This window comes from Tympanuchus pallidicinctus, unplaced genomic scaffold (genome assembly GCF_026119805.1).
Source record: "Tympanuchus pallidicinctus isolate F22 unplaced genomic scaffold, pur_lepc_1.0 scaffold28, whole genome shotgun sequence".
Taxonomy (NCBI): domain Eukaryota; kingdom Metazoa; phylum Chordata; class Aves; order Galliformes; family Phasianidae; genus Tympanuchus; species Tympanuchus pallidicinctus.
Window position 1 is genome coordinate 2,556,655 of NW_026294745.1, and position 27,579 is coordinate 2,584,233.

At 43.6% G+C, this 27,579-nt stretch overlaps 1 protein-coding gene across 11 annotated transcripts in view; it reads right to left on the bottom strand.

The window, feature by feature from the left end:
* CCDC92 (coiled-coil domain containing 92) overlaps positions 1 to 27,579 on the bottom strand; it is a 107,564-nt gene that overhangs the window by 38,197 nt on the left and 41,788 nt on the right. For 6 of the 11 annotated variants that reach the window (XR_008208646.1, XM_052691051.1, XM_052691057.1 and 3 more), the window contains 7 exons: positions 21,634 to 21,777; positions 16,769 to 17,197; positions 15,168 to 15,372; positions 13,910 to 14,088; positions 12,710 to 12,832; positions 5,682 to 11,906; positions 5,299 to 5,362 (listed from right to left, as the gene is read on the bottom strand). The gene's annotated coding sequence lies outside the window, so the exon portion shown is untranslated. The remainder of the gene's footprint in view (positions 1 to 5,298; positions 5,363 to 5,681; positions 11,907 to 12,709; positions 12,833 to 13,909; positions 14,089 to 15,167; positions 15,373 to 16,768; positions 17,198 to 21,633; positions 21,778 to 27,579) is intronic. The other 5 variants (XM_052691049.1, XM_052691055.1, XM_052691053.1 and 2 more) reach the window with 5 other exon arrangements.

The window sequence follows — 27,579 nt, forward strand, 5'->3', positions numbered from 1 at the left end:
CTCTAAGCTAGCAGAAGATGCAGCAACCAGGACTGCACTTATGGCTGAGGCTAAGTGATTTGTCTCCACAATATCTGTAAATTTCCTCCTCAGCACCTCCATCCTCTGAAGAAATTAGAACAAACTCAGAGCTCCTGGGAGTTCCAAAACATAGATAACAGGCCTGCTGCAGCCAGCCCTTCTCAGAAAAGCACCAATGTCCAGAGGGAGAGAACAACAGATACACACCCGGAGCTTCAGTTTTGGTGGTTACTTCCTCGTCCTAATGCAAAATAAACATGGAAGGAATAGGAGAATACATCAACATCTTCCATTGCTTCTATGAAAACCTTCAAACATGGTAGACCAAGCAACAGGCATCTCATTTAAAAGCAAGGATGTTGTCTTCCCTTGGAAGGAATGGGCTGTCAATTCATCTAAGGACAGCAGAGTTTAAGTAGAGGCTCATTACTGATGATAATTAGGCAGTGAACCTTTGGCTTGGCTGAGGTTGTGGGAAGCCTTGAAAAACTGCTCTGAGCTTTCAGTGGATGTGTAAGAGAAATAAACAGAAGTGACATTTGCAAGACCTGTGTAGAGGAACGTGTGGTGCTCAGACTGGGGCTTCTTCCCACGAATAGCAGTGAAAGCTTGCTGTCAGCAATGACAGCCAAAGGTCTGGATGCAAAATACAAAGACTTCTAATGGAGAAGCTGAAGCTGTCATTGGTCACTTTCATAGAGAACTCACATTTTCTTCTGTGAGGGACAGTACGATGTTCCTGGATGCTGTTCAGCAGCAGCTAAAAGAGTCCACTGGAAGGACAGTGTTTCAGCATGGGGTTTTGAAAGCAAAGACCTGACTAACCTGAGGAAGGAGATGTCCAATGATGGATAATTTGCTGTGGGAAGTGGTTCTAGAATGTGGTCAGATTCACACTGATGATAACAAGGAAATGCCAGGAGAACCAGTGCTTGTTTGGATATGGGCAGCTTGGCTGGCTAGGGCAGATAGCACTGAAAGAATTTCCTATCCACGGCAAAATAACGGGACCAGAAAGTTAACATTTTTGAGCTGCAGATGCAGTTGTTGTTTGACGGTTCTGAGCTATTTCCTTGCTCCCATCCATCACACCGTTGACTGGCTCATTTTTTCCCCCTTCCAGTTTTTGTAGGACTAATCTGTTAAGTTCTGTGGAGTTGATCTTGGCTCATGGCTCACACCCCACATCTGTTTTTCTAGGCCTTACCATCTGACTCAGAATGATTGCATTTTAACTTCTTCCCCCCTGCTACTGTCAAGCTTAAAAACGAAACAAAGCACTCCCACCACCATCAAGACATACCTGATGTCTGTCAAGGCACATGTCCCCTCACCTCCTGGTACTGAACAGTGAAAGGTTACCATAAGAATTTCAACTGCTTATTCATTCTTCTTTAAGATGACACAGTGAGAACTGACAAGATAAATACAATTATTCTGTACGAGTGAATTTTCAAAGCTCTCCTCTTGGTTCTTATCCAAGATCCTTTGAAAGCACATCATCAAAGATAAGCACACATACTGACCAGTGGGACTTGCCATATTCTTAAACAGGGCATGACATTTATTCTACCTTTTGAAAGCAAGGCCTACTGTGTGTCTGAGTGACCAGCGACTTGCCAGAACCAGCCCCATGCACTGCAAGAAAGAGCAAACGTCCAGACAGAATGCACTTTGTCTCTAAAGGTTCGGGCTTCCCCCCCAGCCTGAAACTTCTCAAACTATTAATCCCCTTTGAAAACTTAAGCTCTTAGATTCTTAACACCTTTCTGAATTTCAGTTAGGGTAATTGGAAGGGAAAAATAATGATTTCAGTGGGATAACTCCCACATTAGAGGTAACACGCTTAAGCAAGAGCACGTCTCTCGAGCACGTAGTCAGAGAAGCTCTGCTGAAACTGCAGATTCATGGCCTTCTGTTAAATTTGCTTTGATAGATCTGCAGTGGATATGCTTTCTGCCGCTCCGCATCTGGTAAGACAGTTAATAAATACTTCTTTCAGCATCATCTTTCCCATGGTATTCTGCCCATTCTAATTCTGCTGCTAGGCAGAGCTCAGAAACGCAGGAATGTGAAAGTTAGAGGGAAGGTTTTGCCCCAAGTGCAAAACAGTCTGGACTCCAGTACACACTGCCTTGGTGTGGGAGTTAAACCCTGGAGGCCAAGAGAGAAGGACGAAGGCCATGGGTTAAGGCAGCTTCCTGGCAGGTCAACCTCCTTTTCCTAACCTAATTCTGAGCATTGCAGAATCGTGGCCACCTCTGCTGGATTAGCACCAAAGTAGGATGGCTACAGAACTGAAATGGTGGCAGGTGGAAAAAAAAAAGAAGAATAAAAAGAAAAAAAGGAAATGACAGTTTGAAGATTGCTATTTGGTAACTTACACCAAAGAACAGAGAGGGAAATAGCTTTTCATAGAGGCAAACTAATAGGATTTGGAAAACAAGGTAAAGCCTTTAAACTGTTACACAGAGTAAGATCTCTGGTTGCAATTAGGAAATGTAGCTCAGTCAGGCATGGAGGCTTTTCCTTGCCAATGTCCGAGTCTTGTTTTGTCTGTGATAATTCCACATTCTACTTTTAAGAGACAGCTCATGCTTGTTGTTAGGTTCAGTACATTAGGCTGTGCAGGCATATTGTGAGCCCTTAAAGAAACTGCTGGGGGGGTGGGATGGGATTTTTTTTTACTGATGAACTTACTGAAGGTAACATGTAAGCACTACGACTGATGATTAATTTTCAAACCTCTAGACAAGTTAATTTTCTTGCTTAAGGAGAAAAAAAGCATCTCTAAAATACTTTGGCTGTGTTTGATATGCAAAAACCTGAAGGATCTCCAAAACAACCATCCTTTGCTATGAATGATGCCAAAATACAGCCTGTGTCAGCACCCAGGGCCAAAGTGGTGCTTGCAAGAAACACTGGCACTGATTTCAGCAGAAGCAGTCTCCAGGCTTGCTCTCTCTTGGTTTGCTATGGCATACATGTTTCTGTTGCAGAAACTCAGTGTCTGCACTCACTCCATTCAGGTTTCCCTGTTCTATTCCCCATTCGTAGCCCTTGCCAATAGTTAGCCCAAGAATCATTCGTGAGAATTAGAACAACAGTGTCAGCAAGTGCAACAATACAAACAATACAAACAATTAATTTCCTGCAACAGCATCTTTACATATATCAACAATAAATGCCACAAAACGAGGAATTAATCCTCCCTGCCCTTAAACTCTGCTGACTCTAATCCTTACTGATGCAAATTCCCCACTCCTCCAAAGCAAAAAGCCCACAGATTTCCTTTGTTGAGACTCTAGAATGAACACAAGACACCGTGTGCATGAGCTACCATAGAATCACATTGTGCCCAGTTCAACACAAGTAAGAAATGGAGGCAGAGGACATCCCCTCTACCAGGGTTTGGTTTGCACCCTTTGAGCCGTGTGACTTTTGCCACCGTATTTCAAAGAGGTGCTCCCAGAACACTGCACTGAAAAGAAAGTTTGAGAGCTGGAAAAGGAGCAAGGGTCTGTCATTCTTGCTTCTAGCCTGGCATCCCTTATCCGAGCTGCTGGGCTTGCTCCCAGCTCCAGTCCATTACGAGGTGTAATTGCAGCGTAAGGAACTGCAGTTGTTCCTTATAGCTCCTTGTTGTATAAGCCTAGGTTAAAGAACAATCCATTCTTTACAGCTATTCCTGCAAAAGGCTGTGTCAAAACCAGAAAAACTGTCAGGCAGTACAGCTGCATTTGAACACCTCCCTCTTCCTTGGCTGCTGCAAGACTGAATTTGGAGAGACGACTGTTGTACAGACACTTGGATGCATTTTAGTGCAGTATAACACAGCAGGCCTCCTTGGAAGTGTGCATTCCTCACTTCAGTTGATCCAGAATTCCTTGTGTCTCCTTGCAGCAGGTGGCCCTTGAAGTCCAGAGAGCTCCAAGCCACCCTGCTGCTTGTAGTATGGACTTCTCTACTCCACCTTTCTTATTCTCCTTAAGCCCCTTATAGTCACTCCTCTCTCACACGGCCAAAATAAAAGTCCTTGAGACAATAGGTGTATCTTGGAAAAACTAAGAAACTCCAAAGCTCCGAACGTGGGGGAAAGCAGGTGGAAAGCAAGAGGAACGTATTTATAGTGTTAACCCAAGTGCAGCACTACACAAAATACCAAGAGGAAGACTTGAACATCATTTTTTTTTAACTGCAGATGGGCTGCATTAACCACAAAGGAAACACAAGAAGAGCTTATATCTGGAAGTAATAAAAAACATTTGCATAATGTACATGGTGCATTCGGTGCTAGCAGGAGGTGCTGCACGAACAACCCAACAGACTGGAAACTTCATTTGTCAGTGGGAGTGCAAAACCAGAGATCTCCTTCCAAAAGCCTGAAAGTTCTTACAGAGGGAAGAAGCTGCCTCCATCTTCCAAACAGACTCTGTTCCACCTTTCAGAGGGTATCCACAGCTTCCCTGCAATCTCTGCAATACGCAGCAACTCTTCTCAAGATTCCAGAAATACATACACAGAGAAAATTCATATGATTCAAACAGTCAGGTTTTACGTCCTAAACCTGTGCTGAAAGTACAGCACACAAGTGCTGAAGTGATGGTGCAACAATCTGTCATGCAACAACTCCATAGGCTGGGTCTGAAAGCTTTGTCATTGCACTGATAGAAATCTGCTGGTGTAGCAATACCAGCCCTCCTGTTTGGACTAGCACAGAGAATGCCAGCACAATTTCACTCCACTTTGTCTCCACCGTTCTATGCTGTACCTCTCACAATGGTTGAGGCTGTAATAAATCCCAACTGTTATCTCCTACAGGCAGTCAGCTGTGGATGGCCTTATCTACTGTCTTACCCCTCTTTTCTTCAGAGGATGACATGAGTAAGAATGGCTCCAACAATCCAGTGAAATGCAGGATGACCCAAAGCTACTTCCTCACAAGCTGTTGCCATGTGTAACATCAGGGCACAAACCTTCTTTAATATAAGTAATAAGGACATGTGTATTTTGGAGCAAGGGGAGCACGGCTGAAATTCTTCCCTTGCTAACATGCCGCACTGCTAAGCTGCTATGGCAGGCACCAGAAGCAATAAATGTAAAGTCAAAGGCCTTGTAATGTAAGGAAAGGCTAGAGAAACCCAAACTGAGTTGTCATAATAACATAATCCAGAATTCATCATTTTTGCAATCAAAAAGGAACTACTGATATGCCAATTTCCACCCACAAATAGCTGCAGTTGAGGCTCCGAGTTTAAAAAAGGTTGAATGACTTACCATATGTTGCACTGGATGGTTTTGGTCAGAGGTCCACAAAGGATCAGTTAGACAGCAATTTCTCCTGTTGATACAAAAACGAAAAGGTAAAAATCGCCTTGCCAAGCCCAGAAGATAAGCACAAAGACACATTGTTTTAAATCACAGGAGAGCAGGTTGTGCTGGAACACATAAGGAACAAAGCAAATACAGACTCTTGGGGTGTTCAGACTACTGCCTGTCTGCCTTTTTCCAAGTTGGGTTGAATGAAAAAACAGTGTACAGAACGTTCAGGAATAATGCAGACATGCCAGAGCACAGTGAGCTGTTTAGCCCAGGGAGACAGCCCACCTACAGGTAAGGGTCCAGGTGGTCAAAAGGCAATGAAGAGACATAGCTCAGACAGTGTGGCAGAGCTGAGCCAGTTCACAGCTTCACAACAGCTAGCCCTTGTTCTGCTTTTCTCCACATCTCATGGGATGATGCCCAAGCCTCTTGGCAAATGGATCCATTGCAGTTTTCTATCTTTATCCTGGAGAGCTTCGCTCCTGGAGATGTGCTGGGAAAGACACGATCAGCAGCAGATGCCCCAGGTTTTCCCTGGATCCTTTTTGTTTGATTTTCTCCTGTGCCCTGAGCACCTCGTTTGCCACCAGAAGTAGGCCTCAGACTCTCAATAACTTCAACACTCACATTTCTTCCCCTTTGCCTGAATAGATTGCAGGTTGCCTTATGCACGGCTTACATTTATCTTTTGCAACAGCAACACTTACACCACGGATCCTGATATCAGTCAGCAGAGAGATAAGGGGAGACTTCCCTTGTAGCAGTTACTTCCAATTTATCCAATTCTGGGACATATCCCAAGTATATTTGCCAAGCTGTGCTATAAGCACACATGAGGAGGCTCCACGAGGCAGGTCCCAGCTTCCCATCTCTTGGGCCGCTTTGCCTCAGCAGCTCCCGAAGGTCCCAACCCAGTGGTTAAAAGGCAGGAGGGGAGCAAACAGCATTTGCTTTGTGTGACACGGAGGGCTGAGAAAATTTGAAAGACAAATTATTCAGAATAAAAAGCGGTGCAAAAACAGATTAGAAAACTACTGTGCTGTGACTATTAATGAAGCGATAGAAAATATCAATCACTCCCCGGCCTCTGAAGCTTGCTGCGAGAGAAGAATTAGGAGATTTTATGTTCCAAGTACCAGGAAACCGCAGGGCCCTGGTGCCTAGTTCTCAAAAGAACACTGTTTGAAACGCGGGGAGGAAGGCAGCGCTGCAAAGACAGCCAAAGGGAAGGTTTAAAAATAGCAGCTTTCAGTTTTGCTTCTTTTTTTCCTCTTCTAAAGAGTCTGGATATAGGATCATGTCAGAGAGCGGATGAAGAGAGCAGAGCAGCCCCTGAGGAGAGAGAAGTCCTCCCAAACACTGCACTGCTGGATGGAGGGCTGTGCCCCGCTCATGTTACCTTCCAGTCCAGGGCCCCTCAGAGAGGCAGGCTCCCTGCACCCCTGTTCCCCCAGCCCAAGAGAAGGGCACTTGTGGGGTGACATCTGGGCAGCTCAGCAAGCTCATCCTCTGAGACAGCTCCAGTGAGCAAAGCTAAGAGCTAAATGGGTGACTAAGCCTGCAGCATCCCCTTTTGAACAGATACAAAACCAAATGCCCTTAACACTAAGGATATTATTGAAATGCTGTGCAAAGAAAGGTTTACTAAAATGTCTGATTGTCTGTGTGTGTGAGTGCAGGAAGGGATCGTGTCTGGCTGCTGTACGCTGGCAAATGTGCTAAACCAAGGGAATAGGCACCTAAGCTCTGATGCTGATCAAACTTGTCCATGATCTTAATTCAGACTCTGTGCTATATGCCATTTAAAAGGCATATACCATATACCATTTACCAGGCTGGATCCAAAGCACCTATGGGAGCAACCAAAAGTAGAAGCTGGATGTTGGTGCCTTAGACAGGCAAAGTAGACAGGAAAGTATCTCTTGAAATGGACAGCAATGTCAGGCAAGGTCTGCAAAAAGAAATCCAGTCAGAACAGACAAAAGGTCAAAGCTCCTTTCTTACAGGGATGCAGGATGCCCCATAGGTCTTTGTGGAGAGAGAAGAAAGACACAGCTGATGCTCTAGGTGGTTTTTCCTATTGGAAGAATATACACCATGGAGCATTAAAAACGTGTCCAATGTGTAACCAATACATTTGACACTAAAGTTACTAAAAGAAAAGGCAACACAAAGCAGTGCTTTTTCACACTCGGGGCTGAGAAGACAATTTTCCATCAAGACTCTTCTGGAAAATAGTAGGGAAGGGCTTAAAGCAATTTGCTGTTGCACATTCATCTCTTATTGCACCCTCCTAGCACAGATCCCAGGACTTTCATTTGCTTTTTAGCCCTTAACAGTTGCAAAGTATCCACAAATGCTCAAGCCTGGGGACCTTGCTATTTTTCAGCTGGAAGACTTCAAAAGGTTTCCAAAGGCCAAAATGAAAAGGTGTTTTTATGTTTCCTAGAGAAAATCTTGTGCTGATGCAGGAAGTGCTGATGTTTGAAAGATAAACAACCAACCACACTCACTGAGAAATGGCACAAAACATCTTCAAGTTTGCCTCAGCCAATGTTTTGACCTCAGCAAAGCGACCAGCCAGAACTAGCTGGAAAACTCTCAATATTTGGGAAAAATGTGGCACCATCCTACCATCTCCAATCCAAAGAAATACATGAACACATTGTACTTCTGGAACAATTCTGGCCCTGACTGCATTTTGGGGCTAGAAATGCAGACAGCAGAGGAAAGGGGGACATAAGAGGGACTGTAGTGGAAAACTGGCAGCAATGAGGGATGCTGTTTTTTCCAGAGTCCAATCTAGGAACAAGCCACGCACAAAGAACGTTGCATCATGCTTATGCTTCCCAGGTATGCCCTGGGTTGAAATTCGGATGGATTTCTGTATTACCGGTGGCCACATCCCTCAAATCCTCTTTCTCTGCATGAAGAATCTTGCCTAGGACATTTAAAATACACTTGTCAAAGCATGAAGTTCTGGCAGATCCATGTTAAGAACAATATTTGCCTTGACAGCAGACATGGGCGTCCAGCAGAGATAAGCAATGCAGTCATGTTTAGACACGAGAGTTCATGTCACAGCCTCATCCCAGGATAACCAGTGGCAAAATCCTTTTCTGCAAGAGGCCCAGTGGTTTGGACCCCACTTATGCCAGCGCACACTGGACCTGGCTGCCTTGCCAGCTGCTAGCTCCCTGCCTTCCTCTGTTTGTCAGATATTTGAGGCAACAATATGCCATTCACCTCCCTTAAAAAATAATAATAATCCCCATGAGAATCTGTCAGATGCTGTTCTCTTCCCACTTAATGCCTCCAGCTGTTCTCTCCTTTGTGCTGTTTTGTGCAAATCCAGGTCAACCCTGAAAATAACTTCCTGGCAAATTTAAAAACCTTTCACTCTGTGATTTTAGGTAGAATTTCAAACCTTTCCAATAAGATACTGCTTATTGGCCAGGAAGATCCCGTAAATCATCCTGCTTCGATCCCTGGATTGGATGAGAAGTTCCAGCACAAACTTGCCAGGTGCAGTAAACTGTTTCCACAGATATTTGTATTCAGATTAGGTCTCTGCTAATAGCAACTCACCAGCAGCATTGGCTACAAAACTCCATCATCAGGTGCTTCATCAGCCAAATCACTGAAACCTTACACAAGATGACCTCTTGTTGCCCAGACCTACAGAGCAATACAAAACTGCTGCAAAGAGCTCTTTTTTTTATTATCTCTGCACTGAATGGGCTGGATCAACATTAAGGCCACAGCAACAGGCACTGCAAGGCAGCCCCTGCCCTCAGGAGTTTAAGATCTAAACCAGACAAAGCAGAGAATAGTCCTTAATTGCTTTTTCTTATGCTGGAATATTTTAGACGAATAAAGCTGAAGGCTTTGAAACACAGTAGCTGGCTCTGAACTATTTGCTTTGTATTCAGCCTGCTTAAAAGGTACCAGGGTGAATTCATCCCATTGGTTTTCATTTGGGCAGAATCCCAGGTCTCTGACTTAGCTCCACATCTTGACTGCACCTTACCACTATGTCAGACAAAGATCCATGCAAAGCAACAGCATTACCTCTAGCTGATCCTCTGGGAGTTTACATTTATGTCAGTGGCATTCAGGCACCTTCTGCCCCTGTTCCTCTGCTCAGGACCGTGCTGCCAGGGTAAACCAAATGAGCAACAACACTTCTCATGCAGTCAGGAGAGAGCCTGAGTTATCACAGTTAGGGCATGAGTCAGCAAGGCAAAAAAAGCCACCCAAACAAACCCAACACCTACACCTGTGCTCCTGATGTGGTCTGGAGCCCTGGAAGCCTCCACCTGGGAAAGCAAAACAGTTTCTAATATCTCAGCTTTAGTGGGGAATTTCCTTTCTGTAGTTCAGGTGGAACAATGCTTCAAACAAAGCTATCGCAGCCTGATGGCTGAAGAGGCAATTTAAGGGAAGGCATCCAGTAGCTGGAAATAAGGCTCCATTGCATTGTATTAACTATTAAGCTTAGTGTAGTAAGCCAGACAACTGCATACTGAATTAATAATGTTATTTGTTCCATTTGGTGGAGTATGGAGGACTCTCAATCGTCACAGCTTTTTAGATCAGAGCTGGCACCAGCAGCCCAGCTTTGAGAGTATTTTATGGAAAACATAGAGGTGGATTGAGTAGCTGAAAGAGAAGAGAGTGTGAATGTGTGAAACACAGCAGATTTGGTAATAATAAAGTTATATGGCCTTGATTCTTCACTTGGCTTCTAATGCTCCAGAAACACTTTGTCTTAGGAAAGCATAACCGAGTCCCCAAAGATAAGTTTAGGTTGGATCTTGTGTAGGATCTGGAGGCACTTAACTTCTTTTATTCTTGTCAAAACATTTATTATTTTGAAAGCAGAAAGTATCTGCTCAACTCAAACAAAAAAGTGTCATGGAGAAATCTGAAGCATTATTTTTTTATTGGGGAAAAGGAAAAAAATAATAATAAAAAGCTACAAAGATGAAAAGAGTGCTGATACACTTGTCCAAAAGCAGGTGTTCTCCCCCAGCCCCTTTTAAATTTGGAATCATCAACTACTAAAGAAATACTTGCATGAAGTTTCACGCAGTAGAAGCTTTACCTTTTGAAATGGGAATTAAAATATTACAAAGGTACAACAGGACATCCAAGATACCTTCCCTGTTATTATTCTTTCATTTTTTCTGCTTCCTAATGCTGGGCTTTCTGATTGCCATCTGAAAGCCATGTGAAGAAGTCGCTCCCCTTGAAGGAATTAACATTTTCCCCATCACTCAGAGGTACACCCTATCACTACTCCAGTGTATTTTTCAACCCTAACCACTTTCCATTTGCTGTGGGTTCTAAAATTCAGTCTACTTGAGAAAGAAAGAACTGATCTGCTATTTCCTGTAACTCCAATTTCCATGCCTTTCATGGAGCAATTTCACTGACTTCACGGGAGCCTATCTAGATTTACACCTGCACAAAACTGAGGCAAAAAACCCTGACCTTTGGCACAGAATATCAAGTTCATAAATGTGTTCTGTATCTCTGTGAATCTCCCCATCTACAAAGGTGAACAGCTGTTGCTATAAATCAGACAGTCTGAACTGGCCATTAGAACTTCATCCAGATGCTCCGTTTAAAATATACAAAGGCAACGTTTTGGAAATCAAATCTACCCTGGTGTCCTCAGGGACACCTTCTGTTGGAGAAAATCTCATAATTCAAAGTTAAAATTAGCTCACTTTAATGCTTTTACAGGAGAACCAAGATACTCAAGAGTAACATTGCCTTGAGAAGGCCTGTTAGATGACTTAAGGGATCCTAAACATCTGGCACTTTGGTACATAGTGCATTGGAGACATCCAGCATCTTTTCCAACTTTGCTGTGGTTGTAACTTTGGACCATTCGACAGAATGGCTGTATCTAGTCCAGTTCCCATCAACCATTCTCTCCATTTGAGTAGGAAACACTTGCTAAAGTCTGGAAACAGCTGGTAGAATTGACTGTAGCTTGTATTAGCAAAAAAAAGTTCTTGTTTCTGACCACAGACTGCCCTTTAGATTCTGGCTGCAATTGCCAAGGGCTCCTCATAGCTTTTAGGATGAGGTTGTGTCATCCAAGATGTAGCTGGCTGTTTTAAGGGTTGACCTTTGGAGCATAACACTTGCTGTCAGAACAAATATAGCTTCATGCAAAAGCAGAGGGGAGCAAGATGAGCAGACCCATTCTTCCAATAAGACAGAGGGAGAATAAACTGATTTCCAATTGAGAGAAAGAGAGCTGTATCTTTCATTCTCAGGGACATGACATAATTCAGGCAGGCCAACATGTAAGTCTTACCTACATGCCATTCATCAGAAGTTTAATTCCAATTAGGGCAGGGCTTTCTGGACTGAACTTGCTGCTGCTTCAGTACATAGCACACATTTTTGCTCTTATTCATATGAAGAACTTAAATGAAGCTCAAAGGCACGAAATGGTTCCTCGGTCACATCAACCACTGCACGGTCACTTGTTTTGTTCCCAAGGTTGCAGTCTCCTCTGCCTGCATCAAAGTCACTGCTTCATCCTGAGAAGTAAGACCAAATAAAGAGACCTGTTCTGTCAGGTTTTGCCATTCATCTTTCTAACAGCACTGGAGTGTCAGACACAACACGAACATGGAAAAATCGATCAAATACAGACAGAGCTCCACTTTGAGCCTCCAGACAGTCACACAGAGTAACAAGCTGAGCTCCTTTCACTCAACTCCACGTGTTATTCTGAGGCTATGAAAAGGAACTTTATGATACGCTGGAAGGGGTGAAGTATCAAACACTAGACTGAAGAAACCGAGAGCTTGGATTCTTTTTCCTTTGATACATGCTTATGTAAATTCAAATAAATATGCCTAAATGCCACCTTTCTTTAATACTAGCAGAGCTTATTAAATCTATTTAAGTTAGACAAGCTAGGCTTCATGTAACGCCAGGAACTCCCCAGACAGTTTTCTTTCCTACTTAATATGATACTCTACAATTACACATACCAGAGACTTCCACTCTAGCATTTTAATTTACAAATACTTTTTACATTTTTTAATGTCTCTGTGGGCAAGTAGGCATTAAGAGTCCACTTTGTTCAAGTGTGATCTATCGAAGTGTGGAGAGGCAGCCTGTTTTGCTCCAGATCACACACTGCACTAAAATACTACCAGAGTTTGGAAGCCTCCTTCCTTGCCCCTCCTTAGTATGCAGGCAGAAATAGAATTTCTAATTTAATTCATCATTTAAAAGCAGATATATTATCTGAATGCTGAGCCAAATGCTCCAAACAGAGACACAGAGTACAAATTCAGTAGCAAAAGGCCATATGAAGCAAGTGGAGACTAACCTTAACCAGAACTGGCCACAGTGAGGACGTCCATCACTCCTTCCTCACCAAGGGAGCGCTGCTCTCTGTCACAAAAATCTGTCAGACATTTCCTCCACGTCTCTTCCCAGAGCCAAGTATTTTCTAGGGGAGAAATAGGTATTACTAAACTATACCAACTCATTTTTGTGTTTTCTCAGATATCATACAGCAAGTGGGCTTTATGGGCAGTGCAGCAAGGGCAGAAGATAAACCCCAAGGTGCATGGGGAGGTTGGATTTGTAGGAAGGTATCTGAGCTGCAGGAGGGAAAGCTGGGAGATGAACAGCCCTGGGGATGGCTTGGAGTAAATCTTGCACTAGCATTTCTGCTTGCAGATCTATTCCTGAAACACTCAGTGCACAATGTTTCAAGGGGATAAACTGAAAACTGCCATCCCTGCACATAAGTAAAGGGAATTGTCATAAAGCTAACAGATCCTTCTCTTAAGTAGCTCCCAAGAATATGAAGTGAGAATGAGGTGCCTAAGAAAATAACTTTCCTGCTGCTTGGGAAAAACACTCCTAGGACAATAACTTTATAGCTGTGATTGATACAGGCTTTGAAAGAAAGCAGGGGTCTGAAAGACTCTGTGTATTGTCTGAACATGAAGAATAAAGACATCAAAATAAAACAGGCATTTTTTTTTAAGTTCTGTTCCTTACTTTCAATTATCAGCTCAAGGGTAAGTTGCTGGAATGATTACAGGCTGCCAGTTGCTTTGTGGAATCTGATACACACCTGGCAAGCACAGGGAGCAGTGAGCTGTTGCTTGTAGTGTTCTGCCCACCCAAGGGACCATCCTTGCATGTCAAGTTCTTTGTGGGTTTCCAGAAACAGATCAGTTGCCACTCTCTGGCTGCCCTATCGCTGCCAGAGGTGATGTGGACTTTTTTTAAATGTCTCCACAGAGAATTTTTACAGCCACATTGTGCTCCAAAGGTTGGAGCAGAGAAACATGAACCCATGACCTCTGCAGCTGAAAACCTGGGACTCCACAGGAGCTCTGCAGTTTGTTTAATCTGAGGCAGGATTTGCTGCCAGGTTTGAACCCCCAAGACTTCTTACTGCTACACCTTGATGGCCTTCCTGTGGGACACACCACTTTCTATTCTATTTGACAACTGCTCCATGCAGAATAATTAAGTGTGATCGTGGAGTGCAGCAGTGGAAATCATTTACCTGTTGGGTAATGGTCCCACTTTTCTGCAGAATCCAGACCACTGGCTTTGCTGAAGTTGTGATGGACAGAGAGCACGGAAGCTTGCCTTGTGAAGAAATCTATTGGCCGCTCTTCCTTCTTTATGTCACTTCACTGACTTCTGGGCAACTGCAGCAGCACTGAGGGTGGGTTTGTCCATCTGGGGGATCACAAAGCTTCCTTCAAATCCTTTCTTATTTACTCCAGTCAGCTGTGTTGAGCGTATCGATTCAATCAGCTATTTTCCTCACCGTAAAACCAGATGGGTGCCATCACGGCCCATCTACAGGGACTGAATCAATGCCATTTAGAAAATGCACAATAAAAATAAAAAATCCCAAGAAAGATGAGATATGCTGATGTTTGGAGCTCTCAGACTTTCCTAGGTAAATTGCTTTTCTTTTGAGTCCCATTTGTTTTTGTTACCTCCAAAGAAATGCTGTTGTAGCCGCATTTCTTGGAAACAGCGTTGCGATCTAATGGGTCTGATCTGAATTCTCAGGGGAGACACTGGAGAATAAAGGGAATGTGGTATTATCTTTGCTTCTGGGCATCAGCAACTTCTGCAAGCAGTGTGTGCAGTACATGTCATTCTTTGCTGAGGCAATTAATTACCTTGGTCCCCAGTGAGATGAACTATTCAGCTTAAAAAAACACTGCAGCTCCTCGAGCTTCTGGCTATTTGGGTAGATGTGTGAATTAGGGGGGCTGTGGTGCTCAGGTTTTGTTTTTTCTCAGAACATGTTCTATTCTTTTCCGATGTACTTCTTATAAACACTGCCACCTGAAGCAGTTCCTCTTCAGAGGAGTCACATAGGAAATGTGGCCTGGCTTCTTCTCAGCTTTGAGTACTGGCTACCAGGTCTCCAGGTCACCTCCTTCCTAAGCAAGTCTGGGGAACAGAGGAAGGGAAGGATCCCTGTGCCCCATCTATACCTGCAGCTACAAAGAGGACTCTGTACAGGAACAGAGTGGAATTTGCTGGCTGCTTTAAGCAGCGCAGCTGTAATATGCTGCATGCCAGATTGTAGACATTCCTGGCACAGATTTCCAGAATATGAATAAACTTGGGATGTATGTATAAAACAGCACACAACATGGCCCTCAGAGGCCGGGAGAGTGCATGGCAATGCCTTTGTACATACATACAGCCTGAAAGGCCAGGTGTCACTTTCAACTCCAGTATCCACATATGCCAGTCCATTACTTCAGTGTATTGGAGGAGTTATAATGTCATACCTCTCCAATGCACAGCCCCATTTCCAATTGCAGTGTCCCCTGATGACTGCCACAAGATGTAGCAATGAAATACCACAAATATCATGAGTAGGGAGGCAAAGAGAACTTGAGAATGTGTTAATTAGGAAGGCTTAGGTGGGCTGCAAAGTCTCTAAGGTCGTCCATCCTGAGATCCAGCAACAGGGGTAGAGTCACAAGTGATTCACTGCAAAGGGAAGCATTATTTTAGAAAATGAATAATTAAAATTCAGGAACTGAGGAGCACTTAAGCAAGCCAAATCCTAATGTCTGTGTAAGTAGCATGCCCAGTGTGTGTCTAGTCCTGTGCCATTGTAACACTTCTTTGGAAAAAAAACACAGAGAGAATGGGACTCCACAGGCAGCAATTAAATAGTCAAGAAAGATACAGCGACCCCACATCTAACAGCTGAGTACTCTCAGTCTCTGGGGAAAGACTGCTGCCATATCGATGTGAGGTGGTTTTCTCTGATGCAAGCTGGTGCATCAGACCTTGCAAGAGGCAGTGGGGGTCCTTCTGATGACACAGTGATAATGACTTTGCATCACTGAGTGCTGTTAATTAAAACCAAAAGCAAGAGAATGCTTTCCAAAGATTACTTGCTATTTTTCCTCCCCGAGTTGTTTGACAATTTAAAGAGTGGAGCTCTGTGTGGGCACAAGTCCAAACACTTAAATTAGGCCAGAGGTAACTTGTGTCCCTGGCAAAAGTGCCATAGCTGCAGAGAGAAACAGGTCAGCAACAACAAATTCTGCAAACATACACACCCAGATGGAGGGTTTAAAAGCATGAACATGGCATATGCTCCTGAGCTGTTCTTTACACTGCACTATGTTGCACAGTGTTCCTTCTCCTCTCCAGAGCAGAGAGAAACAAATCTTTAAACATTCACGGTGAACTTTCAAATCAATAACATATGAAACTTTTTCTAAAAGGTGAAGATGTTGTAAAAATCAATGTCAGCGAGAACACTTTGCCAACTCAATTATGCTTGTTCCTCTCAAACTGAAAACAAACGAGAAAAAGAGACAAGAAACAAAAGAAAAAGGAAAAAGAAGTGGGCTTATTTCAAGCCCAATAAGCGTTCCTTGGGCTAACGTCCCAGTTCGGTAAATATTCTGAGGGCTTCTTATGCCAAGTCCCCTCAAGGGGTCATAATTAACTTAACATAACATAATTAACCCTAAATAGGGCTACCTTGTTTCAGAATCGGTCTCATTTTAAGCAATATTTCTGTCCATGTCCACAGTTTTAAAATAACGTTGTGTCTATTAGATGGCATGAAAGTGCCCCAGAAATGGAAATCAGCCATCAGAACTTAGACCCAAATAAGTGTGATTAGACATGGCAGCTGTCTAGAAAACATTCAGCTATTTCACTGAGTCTTGGACAAAATATGAATGATTGTACCCTTTCCAGTAAGTGCAGAACCAGAAAGGCTCCCACATCACCCTCTGCTTCTCAAGGCAAATTTTGTTTCAAAGGTTGACCCCAAAGAAAAAGAAAACAACAGATATAAGTACAAACAGCTGTGCTCCTGTGGGGTTAGCTGGAGACTGCAAGGAGCAAGTGAATCACTCACCCAAAGACATGCTGTACATAGCACCCAACCAGACTGCAGAATGCAGGCCGCCACGGGTAGGGCTGAACGGCGCAGCAAAATCCTCGTCCAGCAATCATAACCCAGCCTCCGAGCAGGACTTGCACTTTTGGTCTTAACATGGACGTGCCACCTCCATACTCTCTGGAAAGGAAATAAATGTCTGCCCAGCAGGCTGCTGTGGGAGTCTTTTCACAGTGCTGAGCAGGGAGATCCTTTACCTCTAAGTGGGTAAGCACCAGCACACGAGACTGAATGCTGTCCTAAATGCTGTCCTGTGCCCTGCTGTGTGATACATGCAGTTCAATTCCAGACTCCTCGCTTCACCAGAACAAAGCTATCAGAATGTCCTTGTATGCAGGTCACCATATCCCAGTTCTTGTCAATCGGCAGTCAGTAATCTTCCCATAGCTGAAAGAGAATGGCTAGGAAATAAATACCAACACCAGTGATTTCAGAATGACCTTGGGCACTCTCCTATGACAAAAATCTCATAAACAGACACCAAATACAAAATCAATTACAGAATACCCTGGAAATCTGTACTTGGTTATCTTGAAACTAAACCATGTCAGGAATTTGGGTGAGTTTTTACTTAAAGACTCACATTATTGGCGCTTGATCAGATACAGATAAGTTAGATTTCCAGCTTGTAAAGAGAATAATGCAAAAGGAATTGGAATAGATTAATTTCACATGTTTCATTTCAGGACAGGTAGTTTTCTGAAGCACTAAGACAACATTTGTATAAAACTAGATTATAATGGAGCTGTAATTTATGGGAAAAGTTTTAAAGGTTTAAAGCCCAACAGATTTTGCAGCACTTAAAAAGTTTTTCTCAATATGGTGCCAAACCAATAAGATTCACAAGCTGTTCAACATGTGATTATTACTATTTTTACCAAATACTTGATTACATTACTTGGTTTGCCCCTTACCAGGGGGACAGAGTTCTAAAGTACAGTTTGTGGTTTTCTAAGAGTCAGAATTATCACATTTTCCTGATATTTTAGTGCAATACCAATCACAAACACAGCTGGGGCTTGTCCACGTCCTGCCTCTGCCCTCCACAGAGTACCTGCACTACAGAGATTACTGCTGCAACAGGCAGAAAGATCACAGCCTGAAGCACTTTTTGCAATGCACCTGGGCTGTGACAAGGATGTTCAGTGCTAAAATGCATCCCACTGAAATACTGAAGGCAAGTTGTGCTGCCATAGAACTTTGGAATCTGCATTTCTAGAGAATGGGGTTGTATCATCAAGGTTCACGATGAAAACTTCACGGAGCAGAGCACGTCACAGGACACAGACCTCAAAATACTCAAAATATCCTCATCAAGCCTTCTTTTCTCCAAAGATCTCTGCTAACGCTATGGAAGCAATAAAATACTTCAAACATACTGCACAGATCAGCTGGAAATACTCCAAAAATATCAGTGTTTTTAAGCTATTCCCTTCTCTGCTAAAAAGGTATCATATCTTGTTCTTTACCTAAAGCATTGCTAAACAGGAGGGAACAAATACTAAAACATTTCCAGGCATGAAATTAATAGAATACTTTGTAGTTTTACTGGGGAAGAAATACAGAATGGACAGAAAATATCCCTGTAGTATCTTTTCACAAATTAACTGGCAGACCTGAAAGCCATTTCTCTCCAAAAGCCTGGACTGAAGTTACACTGGATCTCATGAAAATAGCCATGAAGTCTGGTTTACCAAAATGACTCCAATAGCATTAAGTAGTGCTAGACTCTATAATAATCTAAACAAAGTTTGATAGAAATATGATTTTGCAAGTTAAAATGAAAATACTGAATTTTCCCATGAGGGAAACACAGATAATAAACCAGCTAGGGAAAATGTGTTCAACGACCATGTGGATATCAGTATGAAAGGCAAGCTTTTTTTATAGTATCACTTCATTCTTATTGGTTGTTAGAAAACTGAAAAGCTCCCTGCACAAGGTGATGGAGAAATCCTGCTGGGACCTGGCTGTGGATACTGAATTGCTTTACTCTTCTGAGTTGTTTTAGCTGAACTGCTCCAGTGTGGTGGTTATGTTTCTCCCCCCAGACACTTCCATGAGCCAATCTGTGCTGCCATGTCTACCCTACAGGTGGGGAGCAAAGGCAGACAGCAGTAATGGGCCAGATTTCCAACTGCCCTTGCTCATGGAAATTAAAGTATTTGTTGAGACACAGCTCTCACATGCTCATGCAGGGTGCTTGATTTCCTTCCAGCCCAACTCCAATGGGAGCCTTCTAAATAGTGTAAAATACAACACCTGAACGTTATGATGGAAGATCAGAATGACCTGTTGCAGAATATGCTGGCTACTGCGGTCCCAATGGCTTTCCTGTGCTCATCCTCACTCTGACTGGCTGGAAGTGACAGCAAACCACGTGGAATGGCTGCGAATGACTTCTGTCCTCAAGACTGTGAGCAATGCAGCTTGTAAAATGCAACAATAAGGACACCATTGGTATCTGTTCCAGCTCGTCCTTACGTCAATAACCACACCACGCAGAAGGTGTTCTGAATGCCTAGCAAATGGTTCCCATATAGTTTTGGGGAGAAATGTGGCTTTTCAGGTTAGTTCCTGAAAATTTTGAAGACAACTTAATAGGTCAGGGAGTTTCTGCCACAGGAACTCCACTCTGCTTTATATGAAACTTGCTGAAACTTTTAGATATTCTCCTGAAGATTTTCTGAACTGCTTCTTTAAAACAAACCAGTGCCCAGTGACAAACCAGCGTCACTTTCCTGGTGGTAATGGTACTTCAGAGTTATTAAGAGAGACTATCCAGCAGGGAATTTCTGAAGGCAAATCTGGACTGTTTCTTAGTTGCACATTTCTCTTTTACTTTATGTTTGAACACAGACTTGGGATAAGTCCAAGAGCTCCTTCAATCCTCCCAAGCTGCAGTCTTGCCCACAAACTTAAGAGCATCCACACAATAGCTGTATTCCTACGTGTCAGACCTCTCAGCAGGCTCCCAGAAAATGGAGGCTTGTAGGTGTGCATTCTGCCAACAAAGCAAGCAATCTTAAAAAATACAGGCTTTCAATTATGATTAAAAGGCCAGGTAGCCTCCAAGCCAGAAGAGAATAATCTCTCTGTCTCTGTGAAGTCCCTTCCTTTCCAGCGGCTGTACTGGTGGTTGCAGCCAAGCCAGAATGAAAGATGCTTTGCATGACTTTCAGTGTTTACTCTCACAGGAAGCACAGTATCCTGTCTGGCTGTTGGTATGCTCACCACCTGATTCCAGCACACTCCAAACAGCAGCCTTTTTACACAAGCAGAATGTGCTGCAGTTTAAATGCTGGGAAAAAAAATAAGCAAGAAGGGCTGCTCTATTAATTGGTGGGTCAGAGCACTATTTGCTTAAGTGTTAGCACCGAATCAAGCTCTTCCTTTTGCAGCCCAGCAGAGAGGCTCGGTGCTGCACGTCTGTGCCCTTCATGACTAACAAAATGAGGACTCATAGACACCACAGTCCTCTGAGTTCTCCATTCTACAGCCTTCAGCCATCTGTGAGGGCGGCAGGAGCCAGGGCAGGACTGTGAAAGGAACTTAAGTCTACCTTACCCTGCAGGACAACCAATGGTTATAACATGTGTTCAAAAATGGTCCCTCCAGACAACAGTTCTGTGACTCTACAGTGGGATTTCATCAGTAACACTGAGTGGTTTCACCTTTTGCATTTGGAGGTGTGCAACTCTGAGCCCACCGTTCAGAGCATGTTGATAGACTGGAAAAGCTTCAAAGGACCACGAGATTACTTACAAGGTTGCAAAATAGCTTTCAGGCAGAAGTAACCAGGACTGCAACTTACTCTTCCTGTTATAGAATGTTCTTATATCCTCTCGAAGCAGAAATACTGGGAATAAAACTGATCTTAGGATTTTCATTCTGGCAGACAAGAGATACAAACGAGATCTGGTGGCTGTGGCCTGATGTGAAGATTTCCAACAACTGGAGCAATGCATTAAGGTAATCTGCTCTTCACTGCTGACTACCTCTGAAGCGAGACCAGACTCCTTTCCCAGACACACATTCAATTCAAAATGCATTGATCTGGAATCGATTTTTACTGCTAGGCTCTGCGTTACATGGAGGAGTAGAAGTGATGGCCTGTTAGATTCTCTCTTTAGGTTTCTAAGAAATGAGGAATCGCCCTAGAAATTTGGGAAACCTCTGATTCTCCTTTATGCAACTATTTGTTGACTTTAAGACACATTTTACCAGCTCTGCCCAACTGATGTGAAACTTACAGCTCCACCACAAGTTGTGTCTCCCAGGTAGGGGCTCATTGCTGAAGCCTTGCAATTTTTTTCCTTGGAATTGAACAAACATAGGGAAAATTCACAGGTAACATATGATCTGTAATTTCATACAATAGCTCGCTGTAAACTCTCTGCTTGTGTTGATTCAGTAACCAAGGAACCCCCAAGATACATTTCTTAAAAATCAACTAAAAACCCTCTCCAAACAGCACAGAAATGAATAATCTCAGGTTGCACACAAAACCACCCTGGCCTTTTATCTTTCTAATAAATGTAGCAATATAAACACAACTATAGACATTGTTTTCTAATTAGGAGAATGTGCCATGGGATGTTTACAGACCCCTATGGAAATGTATGGACATTTGGTTGCTTAGCAAACGACAGAACCTGAAAGATGCCTCAGCTAAGACATTTACAATTAGTTTGGCAGGAGTGGAAATAAAAACTCTGGAAGCAAACATAAAGAACATTGACCCAAGAAAGGCCAAGACAGTGCTAAGGAAGCTTATGCAGAGGTATGCCTTACCAACAATTTTTATTTGAATGTTAGCTTACCACAACTTTGTGTTTGTGAACAGCTGAATTCAGACTGCCATTGAGAAGGACTTGCAGGGAGCACCCACACATGGAAGCTGCTGTGTGGCCTGGTCTGCCACTGGGAACTTCAATCCTTCAGGGCTGGATATAGCTGGGCAGACACTGTTTATGAGAGAACAGAGTGAAAAAAAATCAGTGAGAGACTCATTTGCCATGTGGAGGTGAGACCAAAGGGAGATGCATGTGGCATGGCTCCTACAGAACATGTTGCCTGATGGATGGGTGGCAGAAGGCTGTGACCATCTGGATTTATGGGTCTGCACCATTTGTGACCGTGGCCTCCGTCTCTGAAAGGAAAACCTCCTGGAGTCTTCGAGGTGCAGCTGTGTATGAGAACCAGTTCGTACCAACCCCTCAACCTTGTCTTTGCTGTGAGCCATGGAAAGCAAGTTCCTGTGCTGCTGGCTTTTGTGTTCTAATAAACAAAGGAATCTAAATGGACAATTTAATTCTTACAGCCATTGTGGTTAGCTCCAAACTACATGGTTGTGTGAATGTCACAAGGGAACTCTTCCCTTCTTGTACACGGTTAGCAGTTCTACTTCCAAATTTTCTCACCTTCATGGTGACATTGGTTTTATCCTCCTGGAATCTGGAAATAACAAAGTCTGGTACAAAGAAACAACGTGCTGTCTTTCAGGTTAAGTAGTTGAATAGACATGAGAAAACATTGTGTACTTGCCTGCGAAAAGAACTTTCCTACAACATCATCTCCCATAGTAATATTACCACAGAACAAACCTTTTCTACCCCAAGTACAACATACATCATGCAAAATTACTTCCAAACTATGCTGTCTTCACACAACATTCCTTTACCTTGGAAAAGCAGGAGGAAACCTGCCTGCACAGTAAGTCAATCAGATGGCAATACTGCAAGCATTTACTGCTTTACTGTTTGCCCCCTCCTCACTCCCACAGCCCAAGGGTTTCACCTCCTAGTGCCTGAGATTGAAAGGGTGAAGTGCTGGGATTTAAAGGTTGCTCTGATTAACAGGAGCTATTAGTGCTCTGTTACTCTGTTGTGAATTAAGTTACATAAGTTCTAGATACAACTTGAGAAGAATTTGTTTTTAATTTGAAACTCTGAATTTTGTGTAAGAAAAAAAAAAAAAGCATGGTAAGGTTGGTTTTTATGATGAGGTGGTGAAAAGCTAGGTGAAATTAACTCCATAATCATTAGCTTGCTTTGCTTTTGGTCAAACAATTTGCACACCTAAAAGGTGGAGTTTGCAGCAGCTCTAATCCCACTTAAAGAGATACTTTAGACCAGCAGCTTTCAATCCTGTCAGGGATTTTTTCCCCAGTACAAATGCATAGCTTTAAATCGTGAACTTGAACTTGCTGGTACTACCTCTCTTACCCACCACAGGCCTTCAGCAATAGTCCACCCCCTTTGTGTTTCTATGGAGCACTGGGTCACAGCTGCTGCTCGCATAACCAGCCCTATTTGCGTCACTCAGCAGCAGCATTTCTGCGCAACGAGAAAATCTGCCGGCCTTCATTTTACTGCTCAGGAATACAAGGTGTGGTGGAGCAGGGGGAAGGAATGTTTGCAATGGCTCTAATCTGCAAAGATGGGTTCCAGCTGCATTTCGCATATGATTTGGGGTTTGGATGAAGTTTTGACAGAATTTCTCCATGAATTATGCAAGAGGCTGCTGGAATGCTGCAAGTACACAGAGAGACTTGCTCAGGCAGCACTCAGACAACACACTGCCATCCAACACATGAACCAAATCAAAGCCCACTCTGAAAGGCACAGCGGGGAAGGAAAGAAAGAAGTGGACCCCCAGTGCTTTGGGGTGCCAAGGTGGGGACAGGCAGGCTGCCTGCAATGAGGTGCTGCAATGCAGCACTAGATGGTGCTGTATTTTAGAAATATCTTTGCCTTGTGGGTCCTTTTATATTTGATGAGGGCTCAGAGATGTGGCAGACACACACAAATACTTCTTTTGAGACGCACTGCTCTCTCTCAAAGGAAGTATGGATTTTGTTTGCTATTTTATAGCATAGGATTTAACATGGATTGATTTCACAACTGCTGAGTGGACAGTTAAAATCTCCAGGTGTTTTTGGTTTCCTTTGAGTGGGTGAAAGGAACTTCAGGGCACCGTGGAAAGTGTGTCAGGACATATGCTGTGTGCCCATGTCTGCTCTTCTCTGACTTAGCCTCTAGCTACCTCCAGGGTTTACTCCTACTGCTGTTTCTAACTGAACTTGAGCTGGGTCTACTTGATGTATTTCTAAAGATGCTGGGCACTCATTCAAAGCTGGCCAATTACCCTCACTCTCAGCCACTCCAGCTGGCACTGCTGGGATGCAGCAGTTGGCCTGATCCATACAAGGCTGCAACAGGCAAAGAAGCTCTCTTCTCTGGGACAGGAAGGACTCTGAGACACCTGCTTGTTCCAGTCAGCTGTCCAAGGAGTGCATCTATGCACACTCTCTTCCCTCTAACTCCAGAGGTTTCTTTGATCCCAGGTTCAAGTGAGTTCAGTATCTTGGCCACAGACAGGGCAATCCAAGACAGGAAAGGGTATGTCAGAAAAGATCAGGGATGCAGTGCAGCAATGCTCACTTGGCAAGAACATGAAGAAGGGAGAAGGAGATGTCTTTTAGAGAATTGCAAGATGCCAAACCAGCTGGGACAGGTTATTAGCCTAGGAGCCAGTTCCATCAAAGAATCATTCAATTTTCTCTATCGGCCAACAGCAATCCAGATGCAGCTTCTTAGAAGGAAAGGATGAAAGGAAAGGATGAAGCAAACACTTTTTTTTTTTTTTTAAAGGAAAAGGTGGTTCTACATTGAGGCAGTTCTAGAAGGTCTGTATGGAAGGCTGTGTAAGATGCATATTGGCATAACCAGGGTATCTGCTGCAATGCCTCATTGCTGAGTGAGAAGAGGTTCATCACTGGTTGGGTGCTGAGCAGCCTATCCCATCATAAAGCATAGCAAGGTTTTGTTTGGCAACAGAGATTGATATCTGGCTGCCTGGGTCTGAGAGGGGAGCGGTGAGCCAAGAAAGTGCTGCTCCAATCTACTGAAGTACTTGTGCTTGGGGCTGGCATTACTCAGAGTCAGCATTTAAATGAAGATGAAAGGCTTGTGATCATGTTTGCTTTATAGTCTGCAAAAATTCAACCAAGGATTGGAAATGATGAGGTTTCCCACTGCAGATAAAAGTCAGCTATGGGATGTGTTGTGCTCTAATGTCAATAAAAGCTTGGTAGCTATGTGAAATGATGAGCCTAGGAGCCCTCTAAGATACATCCTAGTGCTATGGGAATTAGCACTGCATAGCAGATGCCAGAGCCCTTAGCAAGACTTTCTCCTCTTACCTGAAGTCCCTGTGGCATCTCTAACAGGACAAAACATGCCAGTCCCAATGGCTCTGTATAAATTGGAGAGGTCTAAGGAGAAAGAAAGAGGAGATTGCCTGCAGCAGACAGCCCGGCAACAGAATATGTCATGTCATACCTGAGGATGCTATTCTGAGAGCTCAAGACAGGTTGAAAGAAGATTTATTCCACTCACTGGGGAGAAGCATTGGAAGGGGTTGGCATCTCTCCCAGACAAGAGTGAGTGGTGTTGCAAAAAACAGCCCAGGAAAAACAAAACATGCTTCCCCTTTGTAAGGAAGACCAGCCAAACTGGGTCTTACAGCCTTGGCTCAGAGTCCATCTGCAAAGTGTCTGCTACAGTCTGCTCTCACCGCGACAGATTGCGTGGGCAGGAGGACACTGTGGGTCAGAGCTTAGGGCAACAGGACCAAATCTTTGCAACCTCTCCCTATCCTGTTTACGACTAGTTCTGACAGGTAGTAGGGATCAGAGCCCTACAGCACTCCAATCTTTGTCCTCCCCTCGCTCATCCGTCAAATAAATGGGCAAGCAGAGATACCCAAGCTCACACTGTTCTGCTTAGTTCCCCCAGCTCTCAGCTCAACTTTTAACTCGTTATACTTCTTCCAGTTTTATCAGACATAATGTTTTTTACATGGGTTACTTTGAGGAAAAATTATTTAAGGTTTCTACTATAAGATTCAAGGATGGGGGAAAAAAAAGTCCTGAAGTATCTGCAGTATCCCACAACTGAGAGGGCTGTGGAACTGAAGGACAACTTGGATTAAACCATTAAAGGTGTTTCAATCAGTTCAGTTGTCAGGGGAAGATCCAAGAGCAGAGAATCCAGCCAGGAATGGCAAAGAGGGCAGTGGGAGAAACATGGGGAAGGCTGTGAGGGGAGATATCTCCTCACATACACCTGTGCTGCAGAAAATTGTGGGTTCACATCCATCTGGACGTTGCCACTGCTGGGGATGTGGGGAGTTTAAAACCTGTTGTGTACGAATAAGGGAGACATTGCAGTGTGCTCTATTACTTGCTGACCTGCCAGGAGATCCCTCAGCAAAAGAAATACAGTCGTGCCCTGCTACCCTCGTACACCCGATTTGTGTGTGGCCCAGTTTCTGACTACTCATAAAGTAGCCTCTGTTTTAGAGGATCCAACTTCTCAGTCTCTCCATGGGCAAAGCCAGGATTTTTTTGGGCTTGCGCCTGCTGCTGTCTTTGGGATCTGCCTTACTGCTCCTTCTTGAATTAGAAAGTATGCACTACTGGCAGCTAGAAGCACAGTCTCCTCTCCCCACATAAGGCCAAAGACTCATTTCTTCTCTTCAAGTTTAAATAAAGCTCTACTGTTTTGAAGTGTGATAGAGGGCTGGCTTTTGTTCTTTAACTACTGATCAGTGCCTTGCAGCTCTAGGCCATCAGGCCACCACTCAGCTCCTCTGCACCACGTTGCCAGGCCAGCTGCCTCTGGCTGGACAGAGGAAGCATCTGTCTCATTCCCACCTGCATGCCCAGATAACCAGACTAAGTGATTCACTGGATCTCCCGTTGGAAATCAGCCTAGAAGTGGGGGGTGAGGCAAATGCTTTTTCTGCCCCCAGCTCAAGTTCCCCTAGACACTGCATAAATACCTGACTCTGGCTGTGATACAGCAGCTTTTTTTCAGCAGAAACATGGAGAATAAAGACTCAGGGGGTTGCTCCAGTAGTGTTCTCAGGACTTAAAGCAGCCATCTTGTGCAGAGAAGACAAAGGCAGATGAGCAGAGATGAAAAATACGGGTCTGAAGAAACAAAGCTAGTTTGTTCATGGTATATAATCACATGAGTAGCCCAGTCTATGCTATATTCTGAGCTATGGCTAGGGGCAATTAGAACAAATCTATCTGAGTTTAATTTACTAAAATAACATCCCTCTAGAAGTAGTTGGAAATCCTCCGTATTTGCATTTCAGTTGTGTCATTTCTCTGCCTTTAAAAGTCAATGAATGCCAGATGTTTCTGATTTCTCTTTCCAGCAAACAGGTATCTTGCCCAAACCATTCCATTTATATTAGACACAATTTGCTGCAAAGTTAGTTTTGTAGAAGTGAGAAGGGAGCAAAGGGGAAGGGACAAGCAAAACCCAAGAGCTGCCAGCATCTATCATGCAAAATGACTCTGAAGGAAATGGGGGACATGCAGCTGTCATGGCAAACAGCCACAGATTGAGGGCATGAAGCACTAATGAACAGGAAGAGCAAAGCCAGAGCCACAATTTTATCCCCTGTTGATATCCTACAAGAAAAATGATCACAGAGAACATTTATTGCCCCCTAACAAGATCAAGCTTAATAGCAAAGCTACACATGTTATTTACTTCCATGTTTGCCTATTGCATAAAGCAGAAATGTCTGCTGCCTGGATCCTCCCTGCCTGTTGAGGTCCTTTCTCTCGGGCTGGCTGTATACAAGGGAGGTAGGTTGAAAAGATCCCAGAAGGGGTTCTAATGCTGGGGAAGATGATGAATTGCACTGGGCCCTAGTTTAATTACAGTATGGAGAACATGTAATGC